The sequence below is a fragment of the Protopterus annectens genome, chromosome 9.part0 (genome assembly GCF_019279795.1).
Source record: "Protopterus annectens isolate FY-2018-M chromosome 9.part0, PAN1.0, whole genome shotgun sequence".
In the NCBI taxonomy this organism is placed as follows: Eukaryota; Metazoa; Chordata; order Ceratodontiformes; family Protopteridae; genus Protopterus; species Protopterus annectens.
Window position 1 is genome coordinate 296,527,385 of NC_056743.1, and position 12,626 is coordinate 296,540,010.

The 12,626-nt window shown below is 42.6% G+C and overlaps 1 protein-coding gene across 1 annotated transcript in view; it reads right to left on the reverse strand.

Annotated features, from left to right (window-relative positions):
• Positions 1 to 12,626, reverse strand: part of KCNC1 (potassium voltage-gated channel subfamily C member 1) — a 796,343-nt gene that overhangs the window by 435,688 nt on the left and 348,029 nt on the right. The window lies entirely within an intron of this gene.

A 12,626-nucleotide genomic window follows, 5' to 3' on the forward strand; every position in this document is an offset into this window, starting at 1 on the left:
TTCTGAGGATGAGTCTGTATACCTGGAGGCATTTGGGTCTCGACCTTCCACCTCTTGGGTGTCTCCACCCTTCGACCATCTCCTTGTTGTAGTCATTCAAAAGACATGGGGATCTCCAGAATCTGTGGAACCTGTTCTGAGTAGGCCCAACAAATTTATAACTGCCTCATCTGATAAGGAATTCTTGACTAAAGCTGTCCCAGTAGATGCTATGGTGGTGGCAGCAGCCACCAAAAACGAGTTAGCTGAGACTTCTTCATCTGTCCATCCAGTGAATAAGGCATCTTGAATGATGGACAGATATGGGAAGCATACATTTTCGTCAGTGGCCTTTACTTAGAGGTCGCTAAACTACTTAACTCATTTTACCAGACTTCATAGGGATGTCCTGAAGGAGCTAGGAGATACCCTCCAAGGTTCTACAGCTACAGGGATGTCAGACAAGGTGACCACCCAGCTTGCTACCTTAAATTCTGTAGTCAACTCCTCTATGTGGCTCACCTCTTATGCAGCCAATGGAGCAAGTAGGGGGGCAGGTACAGGAATAGCTCTGAGGAGGCATTCCTGGATGTGCCTTTGCTTGTTTGCTGAGCCCTTCAAGTCTTCCTTCATTAACACCCCTTTTGATGGCTCATCCTTGTTCGGGGCAAAAGTAAAAGAGACTCTGACCAGGTGCGAGCAGGAAGGCAAAACCCTGTCTGCCGTGGGAGTACATTTTTCCCTCCTTATCAGGCCGTAACCCAAAGGCCAAAAGGGAGGAAAAATGTGGTTCTTAAAACCCAAAGAGAATTGCCAGATGCATGTGGTCAATTTTCCCCCAGGGCCAGAGGGGGAAATAATAAAGAAAGATGCCGATCTCGTGGCAGAGCAGGGCCGCAAAATCAGGGCTACAGAAATACGTTCTCTGGCAGGCCCTTCCAGTGCTCCTGAAAGAAGGCCCGCCTGTCCACCTCTGAACTATTACTGTACCCAAAAGCCTGGCTGAGCATCACTCATGACAAATGGGTACAGTCGATAATATCCAGGGGATACAACATATCCTTCTCCCCACCCCTTCAATCAAAATCAGTCCCTGACATTCCACCCAGTCAAAGGGATCAAGCAACCTTAGAGATACAAAGGTTGCTAGAAAAAATGAGTCATTCAGGAAGTCCCTGCAGACCAAATCGGATCTGGAACTTACTCAAGGTTCTTTTTAGTTCCAAAGAAAACATGAGACTGGAGACCCATTTTAGATCTCAGCAGGCTGAACAAGTCAGTAAAAAAATCAAAGTTCCAGATGGTGACACTGCAGACTATCCACCCTTTTCTGGGAAAAGATAACTGGATGTGCTCAATAGATCTCCAGAATGCGTACTACCATATAAAAATGGACAGGCATCCAGGAAACATCTACGCTTCTGGCTGGGAGCCAGTCATTACCAATTCCGAGCTTTGCCCTTTGGTCTCACTACAGCCCCCAGAGTGTTCACCAAATGCATGGCAAGAGTCACAGCTCACCTAAGGTGTCTAGGATTCTGGGTGTTTCTGTACTTAGATGACTAGCTCCTGACCACCACCACTGAGCATCTACTAACCAAAGCAAGAGACACCACCATTCATCTATGCTCGGAACTGGGCATTACCATAAATTTAAAAAAATCTGCCTTGTTGCCATCACAGCGTATTACATTCAAAGGTGCAGACATAAACACAAAAGACATGGTAGCAAAACTGCCTCATGACAGGGTACAGACACTGTACCATCAAGTGTCTATCTTGCTCTTGAAAAAGAAAGTACAGGTAAGGCTTGCTCTACAGGTCTTAGGCACTATGGCAGCTGCTATAACATTAATACCTCTGGCACATCTACATATGAGAGTCCTGCAGTGGCTTTTCTTCAATCCTTGACCCATGCAGGAGTTACCCATGTACCACAATATCCTCATTACAGACTCCTGCAAGAAAGCCCTGCACTGGTGGCTTCAGTCCATGCAGGTAACTCAAGGCAGGCTGTTCACTCTCTCCCAACCAGTGACCACAGTGACCAGTGACGCTTCCCAGATAGGGTGGGGGGACATTATCTGGGAAAGACAGTCCAAGGAGCTTGGCAGAAAGATGAGTACCACTTGCACATTAATGTCCTAGAGATGACAGCGGTGCTTCTGCCATTGTAGGCAGTCCAGAACTCCCTTCCACCAGGTATGATTACAATTCAGACAGACATTATGTCAGTAGTGTGGTACATCAACAAACAAATTGGAACCAGATCATACCCCCTGTGTCAAGAGGTTCAGAGAGTATGGCAATGGGCAGTCTCTTCTCAACGTTTTCTGATTGCAGAGCATATCTATGGGAAATCCAACGGGATAGCGGACAAATTGAGCAAGGCAATTCTAATGCCTCATGAGTGGTCCCTAAAACAGTAAATTGCAAACCAGATTTTTCGCAAGTGGAGCCAGCCTTGCTGTGACCTCTTTGCCACATCTATGAGCACCGAAATGCAGCAGCTACCTTGCCCTAATCCCCCCCTCTAGGGGAGTCACCAAGGGATGCACTTGTTCACAATTGGCCATTGGGACTTCTTTATGCCTTTCTCCCATTTCCACTAATCCCCAAAGTTCTACAGAAAGCCAAATCATTGAGTTGCAGGTTAATACTCATCGCTCTGTACTGGCCTCATCAAATCTGGTTTTCTTTCCTATGGTCCCATCTCCAAGAACAGCTGTGGATCCTGGACTTGGTACCAGATCTTCTAGTCAGGAATGCTCCATCCCTCTAAGAAAACCCTCAAACTGACATCTTGGCTGCTCCGCTTCCAGTCTTAGCCAGGCTTCCAGACATATCCCCTGCAGTGAGACACATTCTAGTTTCATCTCATAAGACAACAACTAGAAAGCTTTATGCTAGCAAATGGAAAAGGTTTTCTTGTTGGGCTTCAAAGAATCACATAGATTCCTTCACAGCCCCTGTAAGTACAATTTTAAATTTCTTAGCAGAAATTTTTAATGAAAGCACAACAGCAGATACCATACAAATACAATTAGCCATCATATCTAACTACCACATAGGAGACATGGGATCAAAAATAATGTCTCACAGTTAGTGCAAAGCCTTCTTGAGAGGTAAATTTTTACTAAGGCCTCCAATAAGGGAACCACCACCTCCGTGGGACCTCAATTCAGTACTGACTACTCTGATTCTCCCACCATACAAACCAGCTTCCTCTTGCCAACTTAAATTTCTAACCTGGAAAACAGTCTTTTTGATAGCCATTACCTCAGCAAGGGGGGTCTCAAACTTCAAGCTCTGTCCATACTCCCTCACTGTTTAGTTTTTCACAAAGACAGTCTCTCTCTTAGAACAAATCCTTCATTCCTTCCCAAAGTGGGTTCTGAGACCTATTTGAATCAATCCATCGACCTGCCTCTTTTCTTTCCAAACTATGGCAACAAGGCAGAATATAAGCTACACCAATTGGATGTCCACAGGTAGTTACACCTCTACTTGCATAGAACAAAGGAATTCAGAAAATCTGACCAGTTATTCATCTCCTTCTCAGGTAACAGAAAAGAGGCACCAATATCAAAAGTTACCTTGTCAAAGTGGCTTACGGACACTATTACCTATGCATATAATTCTCAGCATGAACAACTGCCAGGAAAGATTAGAGGCCACTCAACAACAGCTATGTAAACTTCAGCCGCTTTTCAGGCCAGATTACCTATGGACTCAATCTGTGATGCAGCCACATGGTTCAATCTTCATACATTTATCACTCATTACAAAGTAGATGTGGCCTCCCAGAACAGGGCTTTCTTTGGTTCCACTGTTCTGAAGAGTTTATTCCCTTGAGCCTCCCAAGAAAGAAGGTGCTAGGGATGCTTTCCCAACCAGCAAAAGTGAAGGTGAGATAGTACAACATAACATTAAGAAGTTATGTACTCACCATAACGTTCCCTGTTTGTTGTCCATAATCCCGCCTTCATTCTTGTGTCCCATCCTCCTTCCCCCAACATTTGCTCCTGGAGGATCGAGAGGAATCTTATTGGTTGTGAATTGTGTTCTCTGATTCCCTTCTCATTTCAAGAGACATAGACTAATAACTGTTAACTTCAGATTTTGTGTATTATTTCAGAACAGATTAGTAATTTGCAAATAACAGCTGGGTGATCTTCCCTAAGCATGATAGGATAGGGTATAGCCTAGAGCTAGTAGAAGCTCTCAAGCTTTAGTAATAGGCTGAGTCGGAACCGATGCTCGGTTCCAAACCCAACCAGGAAGAATGAAGGCGAGATTATAGACAACAAACATGGGACGTTATGGTGAGTACATAACTTCTTATTTTGAAGCTTTCAGTGAAATATAATATAAAACCAAACAAGGTGGGGGGCTACACCCCCCACCCGCCTAACTATATATACTAACTCCAGGATTGCACTACAGTGAGGAAAAGGGCATATACTTTTTCCTTGCCTTACAGTACTCTACACAGTGCCAGTACTCCACTTCAGTGAAATGAGTTTTCAGTAATTTGAGCTTTCAGCGATTTGGTCAGGGTGAATTCAATTTCAGTGAAATGAGCTTTCAATGAAACAAAGTAGACATATATATATATATATATATATATATATATATATATATTTATCTTTATTCACTTTGTAATCTAGAAATACTGAAACATCAAATTCCAGTATATCGCGACTATAAAGTCGAATCTGCAGAACACTGAAACCCCAAAACCGCGAAAGTTAAAACTGCGAAGTTCAACACACCACACATACACCATACTACCCACACTACAAAAAAAAAACACACAAACATGGCAACACAAACTAACAAACATACACTACAAATAATCATGGGGACAAGCCCCTCCTAACCCCCAATGTGGGAGCTGCAACCCCCCACCTACCCCCACTTATATATTCTACCTCTGAGATCGCACCAAACAGAAAAAGACAGCAAACTCGCAACCAGACATTCTACAGTTCCTCACACACACACACATCACATATATATATACAAATACCACTACATTCAACATTTAAACACTCATACTTTTACCTGCCTACCCTAACCCAGAAATACAACTTCCAAACACACACACACATACACTCACACACCTACCCAAAACCCTTACAGCATAGTCACTTACCTTAAATTGCACCTAAATCCACACATTAAACTGGACACCATCCACATGACACATTCCACGTCACGTACCGTTAAACCATAACGGCAAATTTGACATATTCGAATTTGCTGTTATGCACTTTAGCTATTCTCAGCATTCAACTTTATGGTCTCAAAATACTGAAATTCGATATTTCAGCATTTTTAGATTATAAAGTGAATCCATATATATCATGGGCAGTTCGTGTTATCGGACTGCAAGACTGCAGCCCCCCAGCTGTAAAATGAAAGAAATAATTAGCTGCAAAGTCCTGGAACTCGAACTGTGCATGGGTGCTCCACAAGTTCCAGGTTTGTAAATCTGGACTGACATTAAACCAGTCCAGATTATGAAGAGAAGACATCAGTATACAGATGTCCAGCGGTTTGTAACCACATAGACTGGAAGGAGATTGGACTGCTACATCTGCAGTCATATACGACATGGATAGCTACTGATTGGCTCTCGCTGCAATGCAAGGGGATTTGTATTTATTACAAGCGAAGAGATGTCTCCAGGAATGAAGCTGGAAGGGAAAATACAGGTAAAGTGTGTGTGTAATGCCCCAGTTAAATATACCTGGCAGCTAGAGTTACTCAGGCTCAAACCCTGTACCTTGAGTACAAGGTAGCAAGATCCCGAATTCCCTACCCACCACCACTTGTGAAAACTGTTCAGATTTTTGCCTCATATTTTTGTTCTGTTCTGTTCCTCATAAAATCTGTGGTTTTCTGGATTTTTGTAATCAGTGAAGGATTGAATTCACTAAATAATGACAGGCATTTGAATTTCAGACTTCATATTCCTCAGAAAATACATGCTAACACAAAACATTTTATTCTAGCAATTTTCTAAGTTTATAAGATCGATATTTGAAATGTGTCCCTATTTTTGTGCTATATTCCCCCATTATTGGCTTTTTCCAGGTTTTTTGTGCCAAGAGGTTGAGAGCTATGGTAAGAACTGAATGCACTGAATGTGTTTGGGGGCTGTATTCCCCCATTATTGGCTTTGTCTAGGTGTTTTGTGCTAAGAGGTTGAGAGCTACGGTGAGAACTGAATTCACTAAATGATAGCTATTTAAGTTTCAATTTTTTTGCCTTTCAAGAAACAGCTGATTTGGCATAGTGGTATGTTGCTCTGACTGTAGTGCACAGGGTCCTGGGTTTAAGACTTGGCAGTGAAATGCATGGTGGTAACACATTTTATTTTAGCAACTTTCCAAGATTATACAAGCAATGTTTAAATGTGTCCCTGGTTTTTGGGCTTTTGTAAATTTTGGCTTTTCTTGTGCTGCAAAGTTAAGAGGTACAGTTGAGTGTCGGGTGGATTTTACAAGGAGCTGAGAGTTTCAGGAGAAGAGAAGTTTAGTGCTGCTTATGCTGAGTCTGCTTGCATTGGCAATAGCATAACATTTTGAATATTTGCTTTTGATGGAGAAGGCTGTGGGTTCTACTCCCATAGTATGTAGATGCATTGCTGATACTGTACTGTGTTGTACTTTTAAAGGGGGTGGATGCTTTAGTCCTGAGAATGTCCTCTTTGAAGGAGATACCTAGTAACTATGAACCTGTTATCAGTTTGCCATCCATTCCCTACTGCAATATTACTAGCTTATCATTTTGTTTAATGTAACATGGGCAATTTATTCCTCAAGGGCAACAGGAACTTTATTTGTAGATGAAACAAAGAAATATAAAGTTATATATTCCCCTCAACTGTCCAGATTTTCATAGAATGAGTAGATTTTTGCTTTGTTCCTCAAACAATTTGTGGTTTTCTGGCAAATCATTTAGGAATGAAGTCACTAAATAATGGCAGACATTGAGTTTCAGACTTCATACCCTTCAGAAAAATGCTTGCTAAAGCAAGACCTGTTATTCTACCAAGCGTCTACGTTTATACAAGAGCAATTTTCTAGTAATGTTTGTTCCCCCAGTATATTTGGCCTTGTCCAGATTTCCTGCATTAAGAGGTTGAGGGGTATGTGCAAATAAATTGTTTTATAGAATTAGGTATATCCAAACCTTTCAACTGTCGCCGATTTTGGCTCAAAATGTTGCTCTCCCCCCTAATAATCCCTCCACAAAATGGCAATTGTGCAAGAAATGTGGACGATTTACAATTAATAAATAATTGTAATGATCAGAGTTACAGATTACTTTTATTTCAGAAATGCATGTACATTCTCTTATTTTGTCAGCTGCTCAACTTAACAGTACTAATATTAAAAAAGTGTCCCTTCTTTGACAGGTTCCCAGCTGTATTGTGTGGCTATTTTATATTTTTGCATCACATTTGTGGTCCGTTTTTCATAAAATTGTGGTTACCTGGCAAATTAGTGTGAAATCATTAAAGATTGAAGTTAGAAAATAATGACAGACATTTGAGTTTCAGATTTCATACCCTTCAGAAAATTAATACTAATGCAAGACCTACTATTCTATTATCTTTCTAAGTTTTTAATAGAATATTTAAAAATTATCCTTATTTTTGCACCTTTGTCCCACTCCTATTTATGGCTTTTTCCAGATTTCTTGGTCTGAGGTTGAGAAGTATGACAAATGTGTCAGGGCCATCACCGTCAGCCAGAGATATTTCAAATTGTGACATACTTGTTGCACCCCACTCCCCTATGTAATGATTCTGGGTGTGTCCAAGCAAGGCAAGGAGCAGTTATATAGTGTAAGTATGCAGAGTATCCCCCCATCCAAGGTACACACATGTACTACAGTGGCTTTTCATCTGTCCTTGATTTTGCAGAATGTTCTGGTTTTCTGTCATATTTTTATACTGTTGATGTATGCTTCTTTTTATTCAGAAAATGCATGTTGTTGCAGTGCCTGTTGCTCTGTGTTTAAGTAGCAATGCTTTAATCACCATCAGGAAAGCCTGTCTGAGATTGTAAGATACAAGTAAGCTTTAATAAGCATGCTGTTAAAGAATTATCAAAATTGAAAGCCTTTTTGTTGTTGCCATGCAGAGAATATTTACATAACTAGATAATGTATAAGCCTTAGATATCAAAATGCATATGACAGTATTTGTAATAAAGGACAGGACTACAGTATTTTCAGAAGCTCATTATATTTGTTGGAGACTTGAAGTCATCTTTGCAGGCTTTACCCATAAACTAAACAGAATGCCAATCTATCATGTGTGGTCCATAACCTGTGCAGTAATCCTTTAAGCAATTTATCTTGAGCTTGTTTCATAGTTTCATAGTTTAGTACTAGGTTATCTGCCCTGGGGCATTTGTAAGCCTAGCCATAGTGATGTGGCTTTTGCCACCCCATGAAATGGTACAAAAATGCACAAAAATGCACAGAATAGATTTAGAATACTGTGCCTCTCTCTAGTAGTGACACAATGAAGGCCCCCTTATATAATAGAATTAGTTTACTGTGCCCCTGTCTAGCAGTGACACAGATGTGACCCCTGGGGTAAACTTACAATCTCCCATCCACTCATCAAGATTTCTCTTGAAGAGAGTCAGTGAGGGGCTCTGCCTAACATGAACTGGGATCTTGTTCCAAAGCATGGGAAGCCTCTGGGTTATGAATCTATCCCTCCAGCATGTCCTATTCATACTTGTGCCGAGGTTTAAGTTTTTAGCTCTCGTGGTCCTGATGGATTTGGATTTTTTGAGGTGGAGCATGTCCATCAGATCCTGACTGGACATGGCCTTGTACGTCAGGCAGAGATCACCTCTGAGCAGGCGGTATGCTACTGAATAGAGCTGGAGTTTCTTTAGTCTGGCAGAATAAGACATATGTTGGAGACGCTTGATCCTCTTGGTGAGGTACTTTTGTGGTCTCTCCAGCTGTTGCAAATGCCGGGTGAGGTACATACCAAATGGGGCATTGTACTCAATCATGGGTCTGATGAGGGAGGAGTATAGGGGTACAATGACATCCTTTGATCTGGATGTGAATCCCTTCCTGATGAGGTGTGCAAGGTAGAATGTTTTTCTAACCACTTTGGCAATGTGGGTGTCAAATGAGAGGTCGCTGTTGACTTGGGTCCCTAGGTCTCTGATTACTTTTTCCGTACTCAGTGGGTTGCTGTCTATGTGATAATTTGTGGGTACTTTGTTTTTCCCAAAGGGGATGACTATACATTTTTTGGCATTTAGTTTAAGGCCGTGACTCCGGCACCAGTTGTCCGTTTCTGTGAGGTCTTTTTGTAGGATGTATGTGTCCGCTGGTGTATCAACTATGGTGCCTAGTTTGCAGTCATCTGCGAACTTTGTCAGCCAAAACCCTCCCATGTTTGCTTTAACATCTGAGAAATAAATGCCAAACAAGCGGGGTCCCAGGACAGATCCCTGTGGGACACCACTTGTGACTGGCTTTGAGTCTGACATTGCTCCTGCAATTTTAACTTTATGGGTTCTGTCCTTTAGCCAGTTTGCAACCCATCTAGTGACATAAGGGTTTACATTTAAGCTGGTGAGTTTATCTATGATGCCTGAGTAGGGTATTGTGTCGAAGACCTTAGCCAAGTCCAGGTAGGCTGTATGGACTGCTTTGCCCTCATCAATGGCTCTAGTGACTGTATCGAAAAAGTCAACCAGGTTCAAAAGGCAGGATCTGCCCTTTACAAAGCCAAACTGGGTGGGGTCAAGTGTCTGTAGGTCCCCTATGTCTCTGTTTATGAGTTCCATAATGATTCTTTCCATAGCTTTGCAGACCAGGCTGGTTAAGCTTATGGGGCGGTAGTTCCCAGGGTCTGTAGAGGTACCCCCTTTGTGGAGTGGGACCACTGTTGCAGTACACCAGTGTTCAGGTACATATCCTGTAGTAAGGCTAAGGTTAAATAGCATTTTTATATGCGGATTTAGCTCCTCTTGGAGTTCACGTAGCACGCAACCCGGGATACCGTCAGATCCCATTGATGCTGTGTTTTTAGCTTTATTGAGGGTGGTTCTCACTTGGACATCTGAGATGACAGGGAGATTACATTCAGCTGGGATAAGTATTTCTTCTTTTGGGGGTGAGGGAGGGGAGAAATTTGCACTGAACCTGTCAGCCAGAATGTTGGCAATATCTGTGGGTTCAGTGTATTTTTTGTTGTTGTGAACTAACTCTGAGCATATCTGAGGGTTTCCACCAGGTTTCTAACATAGCTGAAGAAGGCTTTGTGGTTATCTTTAGTGTCCTTAGCAATTTTTCTCTCAAAGTTGGCCTTGGATGTTTTTATGAGAGAACGTAGTTTTCTGCTAATGTTGATCAGAGATGTCTTCCCTTTATGGGAATTTGCTCTGTCGTGCAGTAGCTTCCTTCTTTTGTTATACAATTTGTTAATGGCTGAGGTCCACCAGACAGGACGCTTGCCTTTGGTGGAGAGGTACTTGGATTTATTTGGGATTGCATGATCCATGCATTCTTGGAGATGTCCATAGAAAGCATTTGTGAAGGATTCGGCATTGTGGGATGTGGTATCCACTGGCCAAGTGGGCTTAAAGGATACCATCTCAGTCTTAAGAAGAGTGAAGTCTGCTTTTCAGAAGTTTTTCACTGTGGTCTTTTGTGCTGGGGGTGGAGGTGGGATATGTATATCCAGGGTGATTAGTTTGTGGTCAGATCTCACTAGTGAGGGGTATACCTCCGGTGTGGAGCATTTTGTCCCCATGTTTGTGATGATCAGGTCTAGTATATTATCTCCTCTAGTGGGAGAGGTGACTAGTTGTTCCAGTGCATTTGAATTTATGAATTCCAGGAACCTTTGGGCTAGGGTGTTAGGGCTAGAATAATGTACCCAATCTATGTTTGGGTAGTTGAAGTCTCCCAGTATGATGGTATTTTGTGATACATTTATATCCTCCAATGTCTTCAGGAAGGCTGAGTGGGGTTCCTGAGATTGGGAGGGTGGTCTGTAACATGCTACCAGTTGTATAGCAGTTTTGCCTATGGTTAGTTGCACCTGTATGGTCTCTGATGCTTCATGTGTTGCTACTAACCTGGAGGTGTGGGTGTCCTTGATGAATATGGACACTCCCCCTCCCTTTGTGGTTCGGCCCGGGTTTGGGGGCCGAAAAGCATGATACAAGGTATAGCCTGGTAGCACTGGGGTGCTCTCAGGAGCCTTGAACCAGGTTTCAGTTACTGCACAGACGTCGATGTTCTCCATACTGAGGAGTGCATCGAGTGCCTGCATCTTGAGATTTAGACTTCTGGCGTTGAGCAGCATTACCCTTAGTTTTTTTTCATTTTTGTTTTCTAAGGAGGTGGGTTTGTCTTTTGAGCCTTGCCTAAAAAAGGCACTATGGGGGTGGCAAGAGCCTTGGACAATATCCGGAAGCCCAGTGGTGACAGGTGCAAGCCGTCCCTTGCGAAGCAGCATGGCTTGTCCAACATGTCATCCCAGACAGACAGACATTGGATCCCCTTAGAATGACACCAGTACTTGAGCCAATTATTAGAGCTGATCATCTTGTCTTTGTATTGTGGCATCATTCTTGGTGAGGGCAAGATGCTGCTCAGGGTCAGGGTCATACCAGCCTGGGCTACATAATCAGAGAGCTCCTCTATGTCTCTTTTCATGTAGTCCAGGGAGGTACGTCTCAGGTCATTCACGCCAGCATGGACAATGATGGAGTCATATTTGCACTTGCTTTGGAGTGACCTGAGTGCATGTGTTATGTGACAGATCCTAGCTCCCGATAGGCAGCTCACAGTCACCCTCTCCTTCTTCAGCCTGGTAAGCAGGACATCAGTGTGTCTGACTATAGAGTCACCTATTACTACTGTATCAGGCATGGTGTTTGGCCTTAAGGGCTGTGATTGGTTGACACACTGATTTATTGAAGTATGTGTTGCATGTGTTTTGTTTTGAGGTGGTGGATTTTTGGATTTCTGCTTTGGGAGCCTCTGTTGTTTTGGTAGTTTTTTATTAGAGCCTCCGAGTATGTCTTTGTGTTTTTATGTGTTTGGTTTGCAGTTGTGGTAGGTCTATGTGAGACTGGGTTTGTTGTGTGTGTGGTTACCATCTCCTCCTGTCTGGTCATGCCAGCCCTGAGTTGAGAGAGTTCAGCCTCCAGTTTGGTTATATAGTTGCATCTCTCACATGTATTTGTGTTTGTTGGGAGGAGGAGAGGGTTGTCTGTGTACATGAGACAATTGTAGCATTGTCTCAAGATTCCCAGATTAACCAGTTGAACTGGAGAGGACACCAGCAATCTACCATTCGACATGCTAGAACAGTATAAGGAGTGTTGTGCCTTTAAGGGAAGTGGATATTCACAGGGGTGGTAGGTGGATGTAGTGCTTACTTAGTACGAGAGTGCTTACTTAGTAGAGAAGTTTTAAGAACAAGTGCTAGGCTTATAATATAGCGAGTAGTCTCATTATACTAAGAGCAGAGCTTCCTTAAGGGAAAATTTGAAGAGCAGACTTGGCGGAGCCAGAAGAAGTTTAACCTTGTTTAACTGGCGCTGCGCTATGCGCACAATCGAGCAAAGCCGTGCAAA